The 15,930-nt window shown below is 35.6% G+C and overlaps 1 long non-coding RNA gene across 1 annotated transcript; it reads right to left on the bottom strand.

Annotated features, from left to right (window-relative positions):
• Positions 1-2,409: 2,409 nt before the first annotated feature.
• On the bottom strand, positions 2,410-15,050 carry LOC127847127 (uncharacterized). The gene is made up of 3 exons (XR_008033830.1): positions 14,913-15,050; positions 3,265-3,319; positions 2,410-2,593 (listed from the first exon to the last, which is right to left on the bottom strand). It is a non-coding gene; the product is annotated as an uncharacterized LOC127847127 (long non-coding RNA).
• Positions 15,051-15,930: the final 880 nt, after the last annotated feature.

Genomic DNA, 15,930 nt, shown 5'->3' with positions numbered 1-15,930 from the left:
AGTGTGGTATCGGGTATCGAAGGAGACTTTCCGCAATCCGACCGTGTGTAATCATATGTGAACCCCATTGATCCTGCGCCCTGAATAATATGTGTCCCGTATTCCAAACGAGCAAGTTTACGCCGTCCGACGCGTAATTATGAAAACCTAGGTTCTCTGAGAAGCTAGGTTCTCAGAGAACCTAGGTTTTCAGAGAACCTAGGTTTTCAGAGAAGCTAGGTCCTCAGAGAACCTAGGTTTTCAGAGAACCTAGGTTCTCAGAGAACCTAGGTTTTCAAAGAACCTAGGTTCTCAAGAGAACCTGGGTTCTATGAGAACCTTGGTTCTCATAATGAGAACCTAGGTTCTCATGAGAACCTAGGTTTTCTGAAAACCTAGGTTCTCAGAGAACCTAGGTTCTCAGAGAACCTATGGTTCCCAAATGAAAACCACGGATATGGCAAGCAGTTCGACGCATAATCCCAAGAAACTAGGTTTTTCATGAGAACCTAGGTTCTCATGAAAACCTAGGTTTTCAAATGAGAACCTAGGTTCTCATGAGAACCTAGGTTTTCAAATGAGAACCTAGGTTTTCATGAAAACCTAGGTTCTCATTTGAAAACTTTGGTTCTTGACGCCATGTGCAATCTTCAAGCGAAAACCTAGGTTCTCATTCTGAGAACCTAGGTTCTCATTCTGAGAACTTAGGTTCTCATGAGAAACCTAGTTTCTTGGGATTATGCGTCGAACCGCTTGCCATACAGATACACGTGTTGGTGTTAGCATCAAACTTGGCGTCTTTGATGGCGAGACAATTTTGGCCTAGAAAAATTCAATGCCATAAATATATTTTGCCATGCAATTGCTGGCTAGACCGGTTTGAGTTGGTTTTTGGATTGCCGCTGAGAAAATTCTAGATGGAGGGCACCCTATAGATGGCAGACGCCAGTTCAAGTAACTCAATAAAAACCGCCCGAAATGTATTCTAATAAACCAGATCTGCGGTTTGTAATGTTTACAGCGGTCGGATTGCGGAAAGTCTCCTTCGATACCCGATACCACACTGCCATAATTGGAATTACCATAAAGCTATAAATAGAAATTACTCATTTTGTATAATCAACCAATCGTAACAGCGCTGAACGATTTTTATCACGGTGTTAAATTTTCACTCGCGACATACGAGACACAAAATGCTCGTTTTTATTTTTTGTGGCACAATTTATACCATTATTTTTTCCCGAAACAATATCTATTCATACGACACACGAACACTAACATGGTACATGAACATATGTTGAATATCCATTTTACCGATTTTGAATCTGGTTAAATCTATGTTACCAGACCATATCTAGCGTTGAAATTGAAGCTATTGCTAACAAACAGAATAACCGAAAATCAGTAAAAAAAATTTACATTAAGAACGAGAATCACACTATGACGTCATACTCACAAGCTTTGTTAATTTTGTTTTACTTGCATAAGTACGATTGAAAATAAACACAAAACACAACAACAACACAATGAGGAATAAGCATGTTGTACTGCCTTCTAAATCGTCTTATCCCTTATTTTCATATTATCGACCATCCTTATTGTATCGTTCCTTTGACGAAAACTCCTCAAAAAGAACTGGACAGCAGTAAATGTTTTTTCCCCATTTTTAGAAGTTTAAATTTATTTTGTTTACTAATTGACTATTACGACAATCTTTCTCATGATGTTTGGTTTTCATTTAAAAGTAGGTCATATTTATTCCAGGCCGATAATATGATAGCACATAATTGTGTCAGTTTGTTTTTGGTTTATTAGTAGGTTTATCATATGTTGATTACTGGTAAGCCGCTAATATGTGAACAAAATTTAAAAATAATTTAAAAGAAACATAAACAAGAGTTTCGTTTTTTATCAAAAATTATTTATATAAAAAGAACATGCGCATAGTAACAAATCAAGCAACCAATCAGAAGGGTCGATATTATGAGAAATGGTGTACATGATACAGATTACTACATGGGGCTTATTCTCGCCAGTATTTTGGCAAAACATGGCATACATGGAATAACTTTGTGATCCCTCAAAGCGAAGCACATAAAAATACAATTGTAACATCAGCAAGACCCGCTTTTGTCAATAAATCCATGTAAAATGTTTAAACGAAAAACAACATTTTCACACGTACATTAAATCATGTTATCGGGTATTCTTTTCACTTCTTAATGACAAACGCATAGACACATAATAATTATTAATGCTAAAAATGCTCGCAGTGTTTTGCATTCTTGTACAAAAGAAGCCGCTTATTATATATACTGATTTTAAATCTATTACTAACAATTTGTTGCGTACATGTTTGAAAACGAGGCATATAACCCAATTAAGCTAAGTTGGAATTTATATTATTTAATAATTTCTGACGTACCATTACACCTTTGACAGAACTGTTCATCCCATCCGCAAGGACAGTCCCTAATACCATTACATATCTGACCAGGTCTTATCCAAATTATCCTTTGATTGCGATGGGTACGTGGGCACATTATTGGCATTGAACGTGGTGGTAATTTTGGCTTCAATGGCGGTAGTTTTGGGTTCCATCCATTCCGCTTGTCTGTATTAATACAATTTATTATTATTAGCTTGTTATGAATTTTATAACATCATCCGCATAGTAAACACATATATCATCGAAGTAATTTAAGTAGAAGGCGCACAGCAAATAGCATATAAACATAATCTAGTAGTTAATGATAATGGGCAATAGATAAGTGTATATACGTGTATAAATTTTAAAAGGTCACTGTACAATGATGTATGTATAATGCAGGAAAACAACTGAAAACTAGTATTATTGAATCTAGCTGAATCCACTTCTTTTTATTTCACAAGCTAACTAAAGAAAGTAATTAAAGAAAAAAGTAGGTGTACATATTTCTACATTTCATGTTCATTACATTCAGAACATTCTTTTTATGAATTAAAATTTAATTGTAATTACAAGTTTATTCAGCTTTTGAAGTCCAAATATAACTCAACGTGAACAGACAAATATAGGGAAAAATGAATAAGAATTTTAAGTGAGAAGTAATGACAAGAAGGATGCTCGGCGGGAAATGCAAATGAAACTTATGACAAGAACAATCACATCAAGGGTAAAATAAATGAACACAATTTAGTGAATCTGTTTCACAGGAAAATAAAAGGGTGAGATATAACAGCGTTGAAATAGAAAACAAACTAGATGATAAGTAAAATAAGTCGCACATAGGACAGTTAGCATACCAATTGTATGACTGGCATATCCGACAATGCACAAGGCGGCCAGCAACGCTAGAACCTGAAGTGGAAATGACACAGTCACTTACACTATTTCAGTATAAAAAAACGTGCAGCATGTACATAAGGGAATTAATCGGAAAGATTGTCATATTTGTTATGATTTTTTAAGTACAAAATTCCTTGTTCACAAATTCAATGTGGACTTCTGGCTGCAAATTTACCGCTGTTAATTGCCAAAACTAAGCCATGTTGTTTTGGGTCATGCGCTAAATGACCTGGCGGAGAAAACGGTTACACGGGTGTACAGCGGTTGGATTTCTATGCCAATAAAAAGGATTTTGTTTTTACAGATGTACGGACTTTACCGCGTGAAACTTCGAGGATGTCTATGAACATAAATAGTACTTTTTTGACTGATTGATTAAACTAAATTTTGATTATCAATGTTTTTTTAGAACAAACAGTGATTTAAAGAACATAGGAACAATTAAATAACGTGTTATAGTATTGCTTTTGAAATAATGCCGAAAAAGTAACTCGGCATTGACAACCAAAAGGGTCATCCAGTTGTTGGTGTGGATGAAGAGGAAGAATCGCTTCTTGCAATAAAAAAATCAACGAAAGCAAATCAGTGAACTAAGACGCAAACATTTTATTAGTGAGAAAGGAAGAGAAAAATATGTTCGAGAGGCAGTGTAGGAAAGAAACTTTTTATCAAATAGAGATGATGAACAAATTACCCAGTTGCATGCGAAAGCCGAATTAAGGAATGTACATGCAACCCGTGCAAATGAACTATATAGATATATTTCAAGTTCTGACGATTAAATGGCTATTAAAAAGAACCAAGATATACCGATGCCTAGGCAGATGTTTAATGGTAAAAGTTCCTGGGAGAGGTTTGTCAACCCATTTAAGGCTCTTGCAGGTTCTTGCGGATGGAATGACCAAGAATGTCACTTCCGCCCACAAAGCAGCATTCAAAGCGAAGCTGCAGATTTTGCTTTCAACCAGACAATAGCAGATACACTGGAAACATATTCAAAGCTAAAGAGTGCTTTGGAAACTCGATCAGTGAACATATGATTAGTTCATCTTACTCGGAAGAGATCTAAAATAGAAAGTATCAGCCAAAGGAAAAATTAGCTGAATACGTAAGGTTTGTGATAAATGGTTACCCTTCTGCTGATGAGGTAACCATCAATGTAAGGCATTTTATTAAAGAATTGTAGGATCTGAAGGCAGCCCTTTTCGTTGTGATGAAAGACCACAAAAATAGCGATGGTGCCAAAACAATACTTATGCATACAACAGCCTCAAGGAGGAGGTTATAAATGAATTAAATATGTGATTCCGAAACACCCAAACCAAACCAAACCTAACTATTCGCTTCAAGAATAAGTGACTCGGGGTCGGTTGCCATTGTGTTCACACTGGTCTTACTGAACTGTGTACTAACGCGAAAGTAATTGTGGGTAGCACTTCTTTTGCGAGTGAAAAGTGAAAGCGAAAGTCGGTCAGGTAATCGTGCTTCTGATAATCGCTATCAGTCTTAATAGAGATTCAAAATCACATTTAAACATAATTTAATAACATTTCTTTAACATTCCGTTTTAAACACACAATAAAAAAAAGATTTTTCTTTCATTATTAACATTTTCATTCTTACGCAGAACTACTTTGGCGGAAGCACAATTCCCCAAACCAGGGAATGTGATGCGCCTTAGTATAGATGTGACAATAACGTAGTGACGTCTTCATCTATGTATAGAATGAGTCGGTTGCAGGTCTTTTGGCGTGACATTAAAACGAGTCTAGGTAAGAAAATTGATCATTTGGCGTCGCAACTAAAAGCGGCAGCAAACCAAGATAAAGTTTAAATAAATCGGACATTGTGTGGTACAAATGTGGCGAAGTTGGTCATATTTCAATCATGTGCTCATCAAAAACCATTTAGAAAAAGTATTTGAAATAGATGGGACTGGGGCAAACGGCCCTGTGTTAGTCCTGTCTAGTGCAATATCCAACTATCCGCGAAACATTTTGAAGTGTAAAGGTATATATTTTGGATCTGCAATACATTTAAAGACTTAGATATGTGAAATTTCTTGCAAATGGATACAGGTGTCTGTGCTACAATAGTGTCAACAGATTTATTTAATAGAAACCGATAGCCCCTCAAACCTGAATTACGTGTTGTAGATCCTTCACTTTGCTTGGAAGTAGCAGACAATGGACTATTAAAACGGGAAGGGGTATCGACAATCACCGTTGAAATTGGAGAAAAAAAAACAGTTTTCAGTGGGATATATTTATAGCATCCATCCAAGTGAACGGTCTAATTTGTTTAGACTTTCTGCACCACTTTAATAACAATCTTCACAAAAATGGGCTAAAGCATAATGGCCGAAAATATGAGACTTTGGTATTAAATGTTCCGTTGCGGGCTGTTTGAGTCCCTTGAAGTAAGTACATTATGTTACCACCTTAACTGAATGCTTTGTTCCCAGGAGAAAAGGTAGATAATAGTGTTCGAAATGCAAAATATGGTCAGCTTACGAAATATAAGATGTTGAACACTGACATACACGATGGACTTTAAGTGGGAAATACATATTTAACTAGAAATAGTGTAAGAAGTTGATGCACACTTTCATATTGGATTATTTATTCATCGTGAGAAGATATTGTTATAAGAAAATGTTCCACCTTAGGGTACATAGATGAAGTTGAAGACAATGATCGTTTACAGCTCAGGATAATGTGGAAACCTCATTTCCGGATGATAGCTGTCAAGCTTTTGCTAATGTGCTGGAAATGGTGTAAACCACTGCAGGATCTATACCAACGTTCGGGTCGCACAAATGTGATGCAACATACTATCAACGTGGGACACCATCGTCCAATGCAGGTAACACAAAGTAGAGTACTTAAAGCTTTTGAGGGTAATGAGGAAAGGGTGATAAGCAACAGTTGAATACGCAAGTGATAAGGTCTTTTAAATGATTGCACTGTAAAGAATCCTCCAAAATGTAATCTTTACCGAATATCTTTTGAGTTTCTTGTATTTTTCGTAAGTGGTGACAACTACTATTTTCTCTAAGCGTATTTTAACACAGTTAACAATTTTAAGATAAATACAATTACATTCGCTGCAATTCATTAATGTTAATAACTGTTCCATTTGTATTCATACATAAATAAATCAACAAATATTAATTTGTATTAGATATATCACGATCATTTAAAATTTCTGATTGCATAGTGAGTGATTCTTTTAAAAAAGGTGATAGTGACTGATTTCTGCAAGGCAAACTGATGGATGGTTGGAACCACATAATATTGTTGGAAAAATTGTTCGGACAATAGAATGTTCATTTAAAGTGTCCATGTAGCATAACAACCATTCTTTGATACTGCTTGAAGCATAAACAAACCGTCATTACTTGTGTCTTTACTGTTAATCTCAGAATGCTGCTAAATTAAAAAAATTCCAGAAATCATACAGTGATCGCCAGTTTCGAAGTATCGTATTCATTATACTTGTTTTAAACGTTAATCGAAAAATAAAATACAGTAGAAACGTAACAGAACAAAATAAAGCTTAAATAACACACACAACATCTAAAAATGAAATATCCGAAAAAGATCGTCCGAGATATAGTTTTCCGAATAAGGAACTTAACACAAATTCCTTACTTAGAGGCCATGATTTCGGATACTAATATTTGGGTTATTTTCTTATAGCACAACTTTATAATAGGTATTATTGGCATGGTTAAATGTAATATTTGTTATTTATTTCTCTTATACAGTTCTCGAAATCTTATTTGACCCTTACCTTTGGTCGAGACTATATGATAGCTGGATATTGAACATGTTTTATATACCTCATTCAGCTCTTCTAACTTAAAAGTTACGAACGGATGCTGATTCCATATTAAAACTGAATTAAGCACTAGATTTTCATTACATATGGTATTCGATATAGAAAATACCGGTTCGATTTGAACAGGAAATCCTATACAAACCCCAACAAAAACATCATGAATATGTAACATTATACATACAGTAAATGTATTAGAGTTATTTTGTTTTGATTTATTTAAGAATTGTATGCGTTATTTTTCTTTAAAACCCTATATAAAGTATGTTAAGCTGGAATAAGGAATAAGAAACTTTATTTTTATTAAATCTTTGTCAGGTTTAAGGAAGAATAGTGGGTGTGAATGCTTTAGATGTTACTCAAGAGAGCGCATAGAAAATCATTTGAATAGTGTGTACTATTGACAATATCAATAAAAGATGAATACAAGATTCGAACTCGATACCTCTGGTACCCATTGCTAGTGCGCTACCACCGCACCAAGCTTGTGAAACGCGAAGATAATGAATTACGATATGGCCACAACAAATTAATTAAATGTTCGTCGAATTTGTCGCACCTATACATCTTAAAACGAAACAATACTATTGCCAAGCAATAAAAGTCCCCTACCGGCTCCACCAACGTCAGAATATTTTTTTATATTTGTTGCCCTAGCAACCATAATTTTTGACGTAAGAACAAAATGAAATAATGTGCAAAATGATCATATTGCAATATCTCCATGTGTCAAGTTTCATGAAAAAATGTGAAGAACTTTTCAAGTTATCGCAGGATCCAAAAAAAGTGTGACGGACTGACAGACAGACAGACACACACACACACACACACAGAGAGACAGACAGACAGACAGACAGACAGACAGACAGACAGACAGACAGACAGACAGACAGACAGACAGACAGACAGACAGACAGACACACAGACAGACACACACACACAGACAGACACACAGACAGACAGACAGACAGACACACACACACACACAGAGCGCAAACCATATGTCCCCTCCGGTGAAACCGGTAGTGGACAATAAACAAAAATATTATTTTGATTTTGCGCCCGCAGCAACAATTTTGCTGCTCACCTATTCATTTAATGATGGGGTCATTAGATTGGTTTATGGTTTATGGCGGCGCTTGACTGTCTAGTCGTGTCGGCCAAAGACACAAATGGAAATGTTAATTTTCCCCCGGGGCAATTAGTCAACGCCAGTCGACCGGCGAGAACCGGGATGATTCGTGGAATTTTTTTAACGCAGTCACACTATTTCCTGGTGCCGCCCCGGTATAAGCCGGTCAACAACCCGGCAGAGTCCCGGTCAACCCCGGACTAGCTGCGGTTTATCCCGTTGAAGCCCCGGCAGAGCCCCGGTTGTCGCCGGTAATGTTCAGATGGTACCCCGGTGAAAGCCGGCAGCGTCCCGGCAGAGCCCCGGTATACCGTAACTCCACCGGCACTTACCGGGGCTATACCGGCAGGCATCAAACCCCGGCAGAGCTACGGCAACGCCCCGGTTTAACCCCGGTCGTCGCCGGTAATGCCCAGGCGGAGCCCCGGTGAATGCCGATGGCGTCCCGACAGAGCGCCGGTTTACCGGTGTACCGTAACTATACCGGGATTCTGCCGGCATTCACCGGGACTCCCTGTTGTTCCCGGTGCCGTCCCGGTTGTTGCCGGTGCCACGCCGGTCTTTGTCGGTCCTTCCCGGTGACTTCCGGTTCATCCCGGAGGTATTAAACATTTTAATAACTTCCCGGTGTAGCCCCGGTTGTTCCCGGTCGTCCCCGGTTTATCCCGGTCGTCCCCGGCGGAGCCCCGTTTCATCCCGGTAGAGGCCCGGTTCATCCCGGTAAATCCCGGATCACGCACCGGGGCTCCACCGACATCATAGTGAGACTCGGCCTTTAAGAGGTTATGTTGTTTTTTTTTACTTTACAAAACTTAAACTACTCCTTTTTTTTATTTTGACAGTGCTAAACTAATAAAAGTAATGGTTCAAGTATTGTTTAATACCATAATCTATGATATTTAGAACTAATAGAATGTCAAGATATTTCGTGTTAGTGTTTTTGCCCAAAATTACAGCCTCTTACATATTGTGTCAAAAGTGTAAAAAGTAATCAAGGATGTTTCACGATGGAAAAGGTAACTTTTTTTCAAAAAATCTGGCCAAAGTTAAAAAAGCCAACTTTTTAAATAAACTAAATTGGTTTATTGAGTTTATCATACAGCAGTTTAATTCCCTAGCACTTTATAATAACAAAAATTAGGACTCAGTTTAACATGCACTTATTAACAATTTGTATACTGTTATTTATAATCATAAAAAGAATGTTAAAAATTTCCCAATCTCATGGTTTATCGCACTTTTTCCCCCAATCGAAAAAGCACAGGCTGTAAAATATAACGCGAAGAAAAATCACTGCTTATGCTTGATGGTTATTGTTTCTTGTTATTTAACCATCATTAACAGAAAGCTGAGCTTCTAATATAACTTGGATAATGAAAACTACAGTGTACCATGTAAAATTAAAGTAGTCACACTACCCGGTGTGAGCAAGCAGAAAAGCTATTGGAGATTTTTTATTTTTACAAACATTGGATAAGAGCTGAAACACAGTGATTACTACTAGTTATATGATCTTGTACTGATATTTATCAGATATCATGCATTTATTTGGCAAAATATAACACTTTACATGGACAATACATGTTTTTTTTCGCATTTTGCTCGCCTGTGATTTTTTTTTAAAGTATAATTAAAAATAGATTATTTTTATTGCGCTCGCTCGCTCCATTTTTGGGGGAGCTAAAATCCGTAGAACAAATCTTCAATTAGTTGTGGCCTAAGATACTTTACATAATAAAACATACTAATACAACAGGACAATTCACATACAAAAAGATCGAAATGAAAATGTATTTTGACGTATGCAGTACATATAATATTGATTATTATGCATTTGAAATAATATAAAAACGGATATTAATCATATATCATCAGATTTGATACGGACTTGCTCACATATTTTCGAATTTGTAAGGCATTAAATATTTAAACAAGCAAATATATTATCGTTTGAATAGTCTTTACTATTTACAATAACAATAAAAAATGAATAAAAGATTCAAACTCGGTACCTCTGGTAGCAAGAGCTAGTGTGCTAAAACTGTATGTGTTCAGCCATAAGTATGAACGATATGTTAGTTATATGTATAGTTATATACATATTTCCCAAATTATCGAGATAAAAGTTTCTCATCTGGAACGCCACTTTCCGCCTTAACTTGATGCTTATAGAAAGAGATACATTTTAAACGAAATATACCATGAAAGCATAAAGTGTCGTCCTTAAGTGCACAGGCTAGTCTGGGACGACAATATTCCGCACATGAATTAAACACCGTTTTCTCAGAGCGCGGATCATGTCTAATGTCTAGGCCCCCCAAAAAGATTCTGTGTTTCGGGCAACTCGACCCTACCTAGCAGAACCCCGCCGACCCTTAAGTTTTTAAAGACGAATTTTCCGTGAAATTTAAAGTCGTTAGCGCTTTATTTTCATGGGAGGTAATCACGTATAAACGCATATGGTCATAATACACCAAATAGTTTCCCTATATAATTCAATGTAAAAGCGACAACTTTGAGCGAAAATAAATGCAACGTTTTGCACATAGAGACCCCCATAACCATACCTTTTCTTAAAGGCCATTCTAAGCGGAATCGATTTATGCAATAAAAAAGATATGTCATGTACAATGCAAGAAAGAACTTGACACAAATCAAAATCGACTGTTTTTGCAACTTTTTTTTTCGGCCGTTTCTTAGTGGAATGTAACCTTTTCTAGTGCAATGGTTTACTATAGTCTTCAAGTGTATCATATTTCAGGGATTCAGTAGTGAACACCTATTCATGCCCTACCATTATCTCCGCAAGATAACACCTGAATAATGGTAAAAAGTGTAAAACATGCCTTCCTGTCAACTATGATATTTTTTTAGAGAGTACAGCCCTACATGAAGCGTTCATTTAGTGTATTGTAACCTATAAGACAACGTTTACTGTTAACATCGCGGAAAATAAGCACTTCTCGATACTTATAAACCTATTTTCTATGTGCATGCCAATTTTCAGACCGATCTTTCACGTAGAAATGCTTGAAAATGCATTTTATTATAACGCCTGATAAGCCATGTGGCTTTCGCGTTCGGAGCTTTGATTTATAACGGGCGTTCAGGCGTAAAACGATTACCCTAAATAATTACAATCGGTCAAAATACTGGAATATTGTTACAAGCTTTGTAGAAAAAGAAGTAAACAACTATTAAAACGTGTTCATGAGCTCTTTCAGCACAAATTGTTGCGATTTGAGATGCTCAAGACGAGTTTTTGTACATTTTTTTTTCTTATTTTCCTCTGAAAACGTATTTTTTTCTTAAAAACTCACGATGCTCCTTAAATTCGTGAAACAAACGCATTTATTCCGTGAAATTTGCCAAAACGCATCATATCTCACTAAAAAATGATGATTTTCTGTAAATACAGCTTCTTTGTGACTAGGCCTGGTTTTGCGTTTAGGTCATAATACACCAAATAGTTTCCCTATATAATTCAATGTAAAAGCGACAACTTTGAGCGAAAATAAATGCAACATTTTGCACATAGAGACCCCCATAACCATACCTTTTCTTAAAGGCCATTCTAAGCGGAATCGATTTATGCAATAAAAAAGATATGTCATGTACAATGCAAGAAAGAACTTGACACAAATCAAAATCGACTGTTTTTGCAACTTTTTTTTCGGCCGTTTCTTAGTGGAATGTAACCTTTTCTAGTGCAATGGTTTACTATAGTCTTCAAGTGTATAGTGTATCATATTTCAGGGATTCAGTAGTGAACACCTATTCATGCCCTACCATTATCTCCGCAAGATAAAACCTGAATAATGGTAAAAAGTGTAAAACATGCCTTCCTGTCAACTATGATATTTTTTTAGAGAGTACAGCCCTACATGAAGCGTTCATTTAGTGTATTGTAACCATATGGCGTTTGGTAACATTGTCGAAAATGTCGGCAATTTTACGTGTTTTTCAACCAAAACTGCAAAAATTCTGCGAATGTATCGTGTTTTTGATGTAACAACTTTGTTCAATAAGTTACAAAGGCATCTCCGATGTCACGAGCAGACATTCTCAAAAGTGTCGGACGTGACCAACGTTTAAGACAGGGCCGATTGAAAATGCTGATCCGAATGTCCGTTCAATAATAAAAGAGCAACAATTTATTTATTTTAAAGAATTAAAATCTGAAAATAAAAGAGAGCTTAAAATAAATGTGAGCAGTTAAAATTGCGTCGTATTTTTGTTAACATTCATAAAATGTTCCTGCGCATGCGCAGCTAAAACTTAAGAGTAAATATGTCGATAGTTTATACACTCAAACGAATACACGAATACACGTTCTGCAACTCAGATTGTCGTAATTGGGGTATAAACAGTTAGTCACCCCATAAAATTGACGCATAAAAATGCATTTTTCTTGTGGCTAGTTTATTGACTTTTGTAATAAAATAATTAGTTGTCACATAATTTCGCGACCGATAAATTGTCAATGAAACTTTCGTAATACCGAGAATTGCTTTGCGCTTTTTAATCTTAGTCTGTTTAATTATGTTATCGATATCCAGCAGGTGTTCTGTTGTTAAAGGTACTTCATAGATTCCTTACTATTATAAATGTGATTTTTTTGTTAAAATAACTTTAATACATTGATTAGCTATCAGCAATGTGTTTTTTCTGAATGTTGGTGAGACGTCTGACCTTCAATTTTAGGGGGAAAATATCACAAGAGAAGAAAGCGCGGATTTTATCAAATGTTATTAAACTTAAAATTTTGGGGAATTTGCACTATTTAAAAGAAATTTGTTGTGGGGAACAGGCCTTTCCCATGGGGAAAGGGGCCTTGTAGTGTCCCTGCTAAAGAAGGAAAAACACCTGACCAGTATCTGACAACTTTTGTTTAAACAGCAATTTGCATCCAAGTATACAATAAACGAATTTTAAATTTCGAAATTGATTTGTTTTTAACCAGTTTATTTTTATATAAAATACTATAAGTGTGTTGTGATTTGTTGGAGGATGGAATGATGACAGCAGTTTTAAAACATAGGTTTGAAGACGGACACGATGGATTTTAATGCAGGGTGGGGTAATTCTGCAAATTATTGAAAATACGTGAATATTAAATGATTCAAATGTTATGGAACTTTTACACCCATTATTGTTGCTTCTTCCTGTGTTTGCGCGATGATTATCTGAAATATTAACTTTATGACGCTATATTTTTAAATCTTTTCTATAAAGATGGAATGTAGTTGACACTTGTTTGTAGTTTCATTTTATCGTTCGTCAAAAAGTTGTAACTCTGTTGCTCTGGTATCTTCAATACCATTGAGTTATTAAATTGTAATTAAATTGAATGCGTTTTAATTCCCTTTTATTATTGTTTGATTTGAGTTACAATGCTATGACGTTAAATTTTATTTACACTTAAATGTATTATGAATATTGTTGGGCCAAGTGTGAGGTTGAGCGCTCTATAACCGGTTTAAACCCCCAATGCTTTGCATTGACCGTTCCAAGGCGGTGACCTATGCTTTATTCATATTTTGTGTTTATGTTGGTTTGTATTGTGCTGTATTGTGCTGTTTGTTCTGTTTGGGCAATCGGCCACTTGCCTTAAATAAAGGACCAACTAATTGTTTTTAATGAAAATTCAATACTGCTCCAGCAGCTGGAGTTTCACTTCTTTATATTGTAATAGTCTTTATATGGGAAAATTCGTTGTAACTTATTTTTTAAACAAATTTGTATTTCTTATTATGAACATTGAAGTATTTGGAATGTTTTTTTTTTATAATCTGACACATGAAAAAATGCCCCAGAGAAAAAATGCAACGGCACTAAAAAGTAGCATTTGCAGTTTAATGTGCATCAATTCATACTTAATTTGAAGACCTAACTTCTATGTAATAACTTTACTATCTAAAAATATTAGTGTTTGATATCTACAAATTTCATGAAGGTGAGCATTTGAGTATTTTGATCCGACACAATTTTTGTGAATTCAATCTCCCATGGCAGTCCAAAAATATAATTGCAACCATCGAAGAGGAAGAGTTACAGTAAACTATGATCAGTATTAAATTAATGAAATATTGAGGTATTATAAATATATAAAATAACATGTACGCGGGCATATACGGCTTTCCATTTATATGCAGTATGCACATGTATATTTTTAAGTAAAATTTTAATATTTGTGACTACTTCAGAATTGTTTTTTATCGAATGGTATTTAATGTATAACATACATTGAAAAAAAATTCGAATGATGTAAAATGATTTTATTTTCAACAATTATTTACAGTTTACACCTAAGAATGAAACAAATGTTTAATACAATAAATGCTAGTACTTGACATTATTTTGAAATAAAGTAATATAAGTATCATAGGTTGTTATGGATGCAAAGAAGTAGGCAGAAGAACACCGTTGCAATACCTAGATTCTTGGGGTAAAAAACAAAACAAAAAACTCAATCCCTACCCTACCTAGCTTTTTTGAGACCGTTGCCCTAAACACAGAATCTTTTTTTTTGCCCTACTGAAAGTCATTAGCAAAACAACCCATAATTATAAAATGCATAGAGTAAAACTTATAAAATGCACACATACATTTCTCGTATCAAGCTCTACATACCCTTATTAACGCATCCATAGGTAAGCCTTGATCAGAAGCAACATACTCAACTAAAATCACTCTTATGGACAACCAAATTTATAGATGAAAAGCTCCCGGGAATTTAATTAGTCGATTGCAAGGTGTGGATGAGATCAGTTTCCGATAGTCGTAAATTGACTTGGTTTTTGTGATCGGTTTCCCTGTTTTATTTTAAAAATTGATGTATGTGACTAAATACTGAGAAGAAACTAAATTAGATTGGTTACCTCCATACTCTATATATTATAGTCAACGGAGTCAACGGTTATATTCAACGGGGAACCAGTTAAAAGCTAAATTTGTATTTTACATCTGCGCTGATGGCGACATGACCTACCATAATGTGTACTAGTGCATAAAAGGCAGTTGTGTATCCTGGTTATGGTAATGTGTTAAGCAATAGAATTTCTAGTTATGGCTACCATTAAACTTTAAATGTCGCTTTTTTATGATTTTTGACAGGCGCGACTTTATGTCAATACTACATAAACTGTACGCTGAAGTTTATTTTGCTATAGCATTTCTATTTCGACAAGACTATTGCCAAGCAATAAAAGTCCCATACCTACGCAGGATCCACCATTTTCAGCAATAATTGTAGTTTATTTGTTGCCATAGCAACCAGAATTCTTGACGTATGAACAAAATTAAATGATGTGCATAATATCCATATTGCCATCTGTCCATGTTTTAAGTTTCATGAAAAAATATGAAGAACCTTTAAAATTATAGCAGGATCCAGAAAAGTGTGACAGACAGACACGCAGAGTGCGAACCGGTAGGGGACTAATAAGCACGCCGCCCCATTGGTGCAAAAAGATGTCATGTGTCTTCTAATGTCAATGTCTCCTGGTACCTTTGTTGCACCAAGGGGCAAGTTCTTGGTAAAAAATTCGATGTGTAACGCATTCATTAACACGTATTAAAAGATTAAATCCTTAAATCTTAAGATATGGACACGAGCTGCAGGAAAAAACTGTTGTCTATGTGCTGACGT

Source organism: Dreissena polymorpha, chromosome 10 (genome assembly GCF_020536995.1).
Source record: "Dreissena polymorpha isolate Duluth1 chromosome 10, UMN_Dpol_1.0, whole genome shotgun sequence".
NCBI lineage: Eukaryota > Metazoa > Mollusca > Bivalvia > Myida > Dreissenidae > Dreissena > Dreissena polymorpha.
Note: the sequence above shows the minus strand (reverse complement) of the source record. Positions and strands in the feature narration are given on the sequence as shown.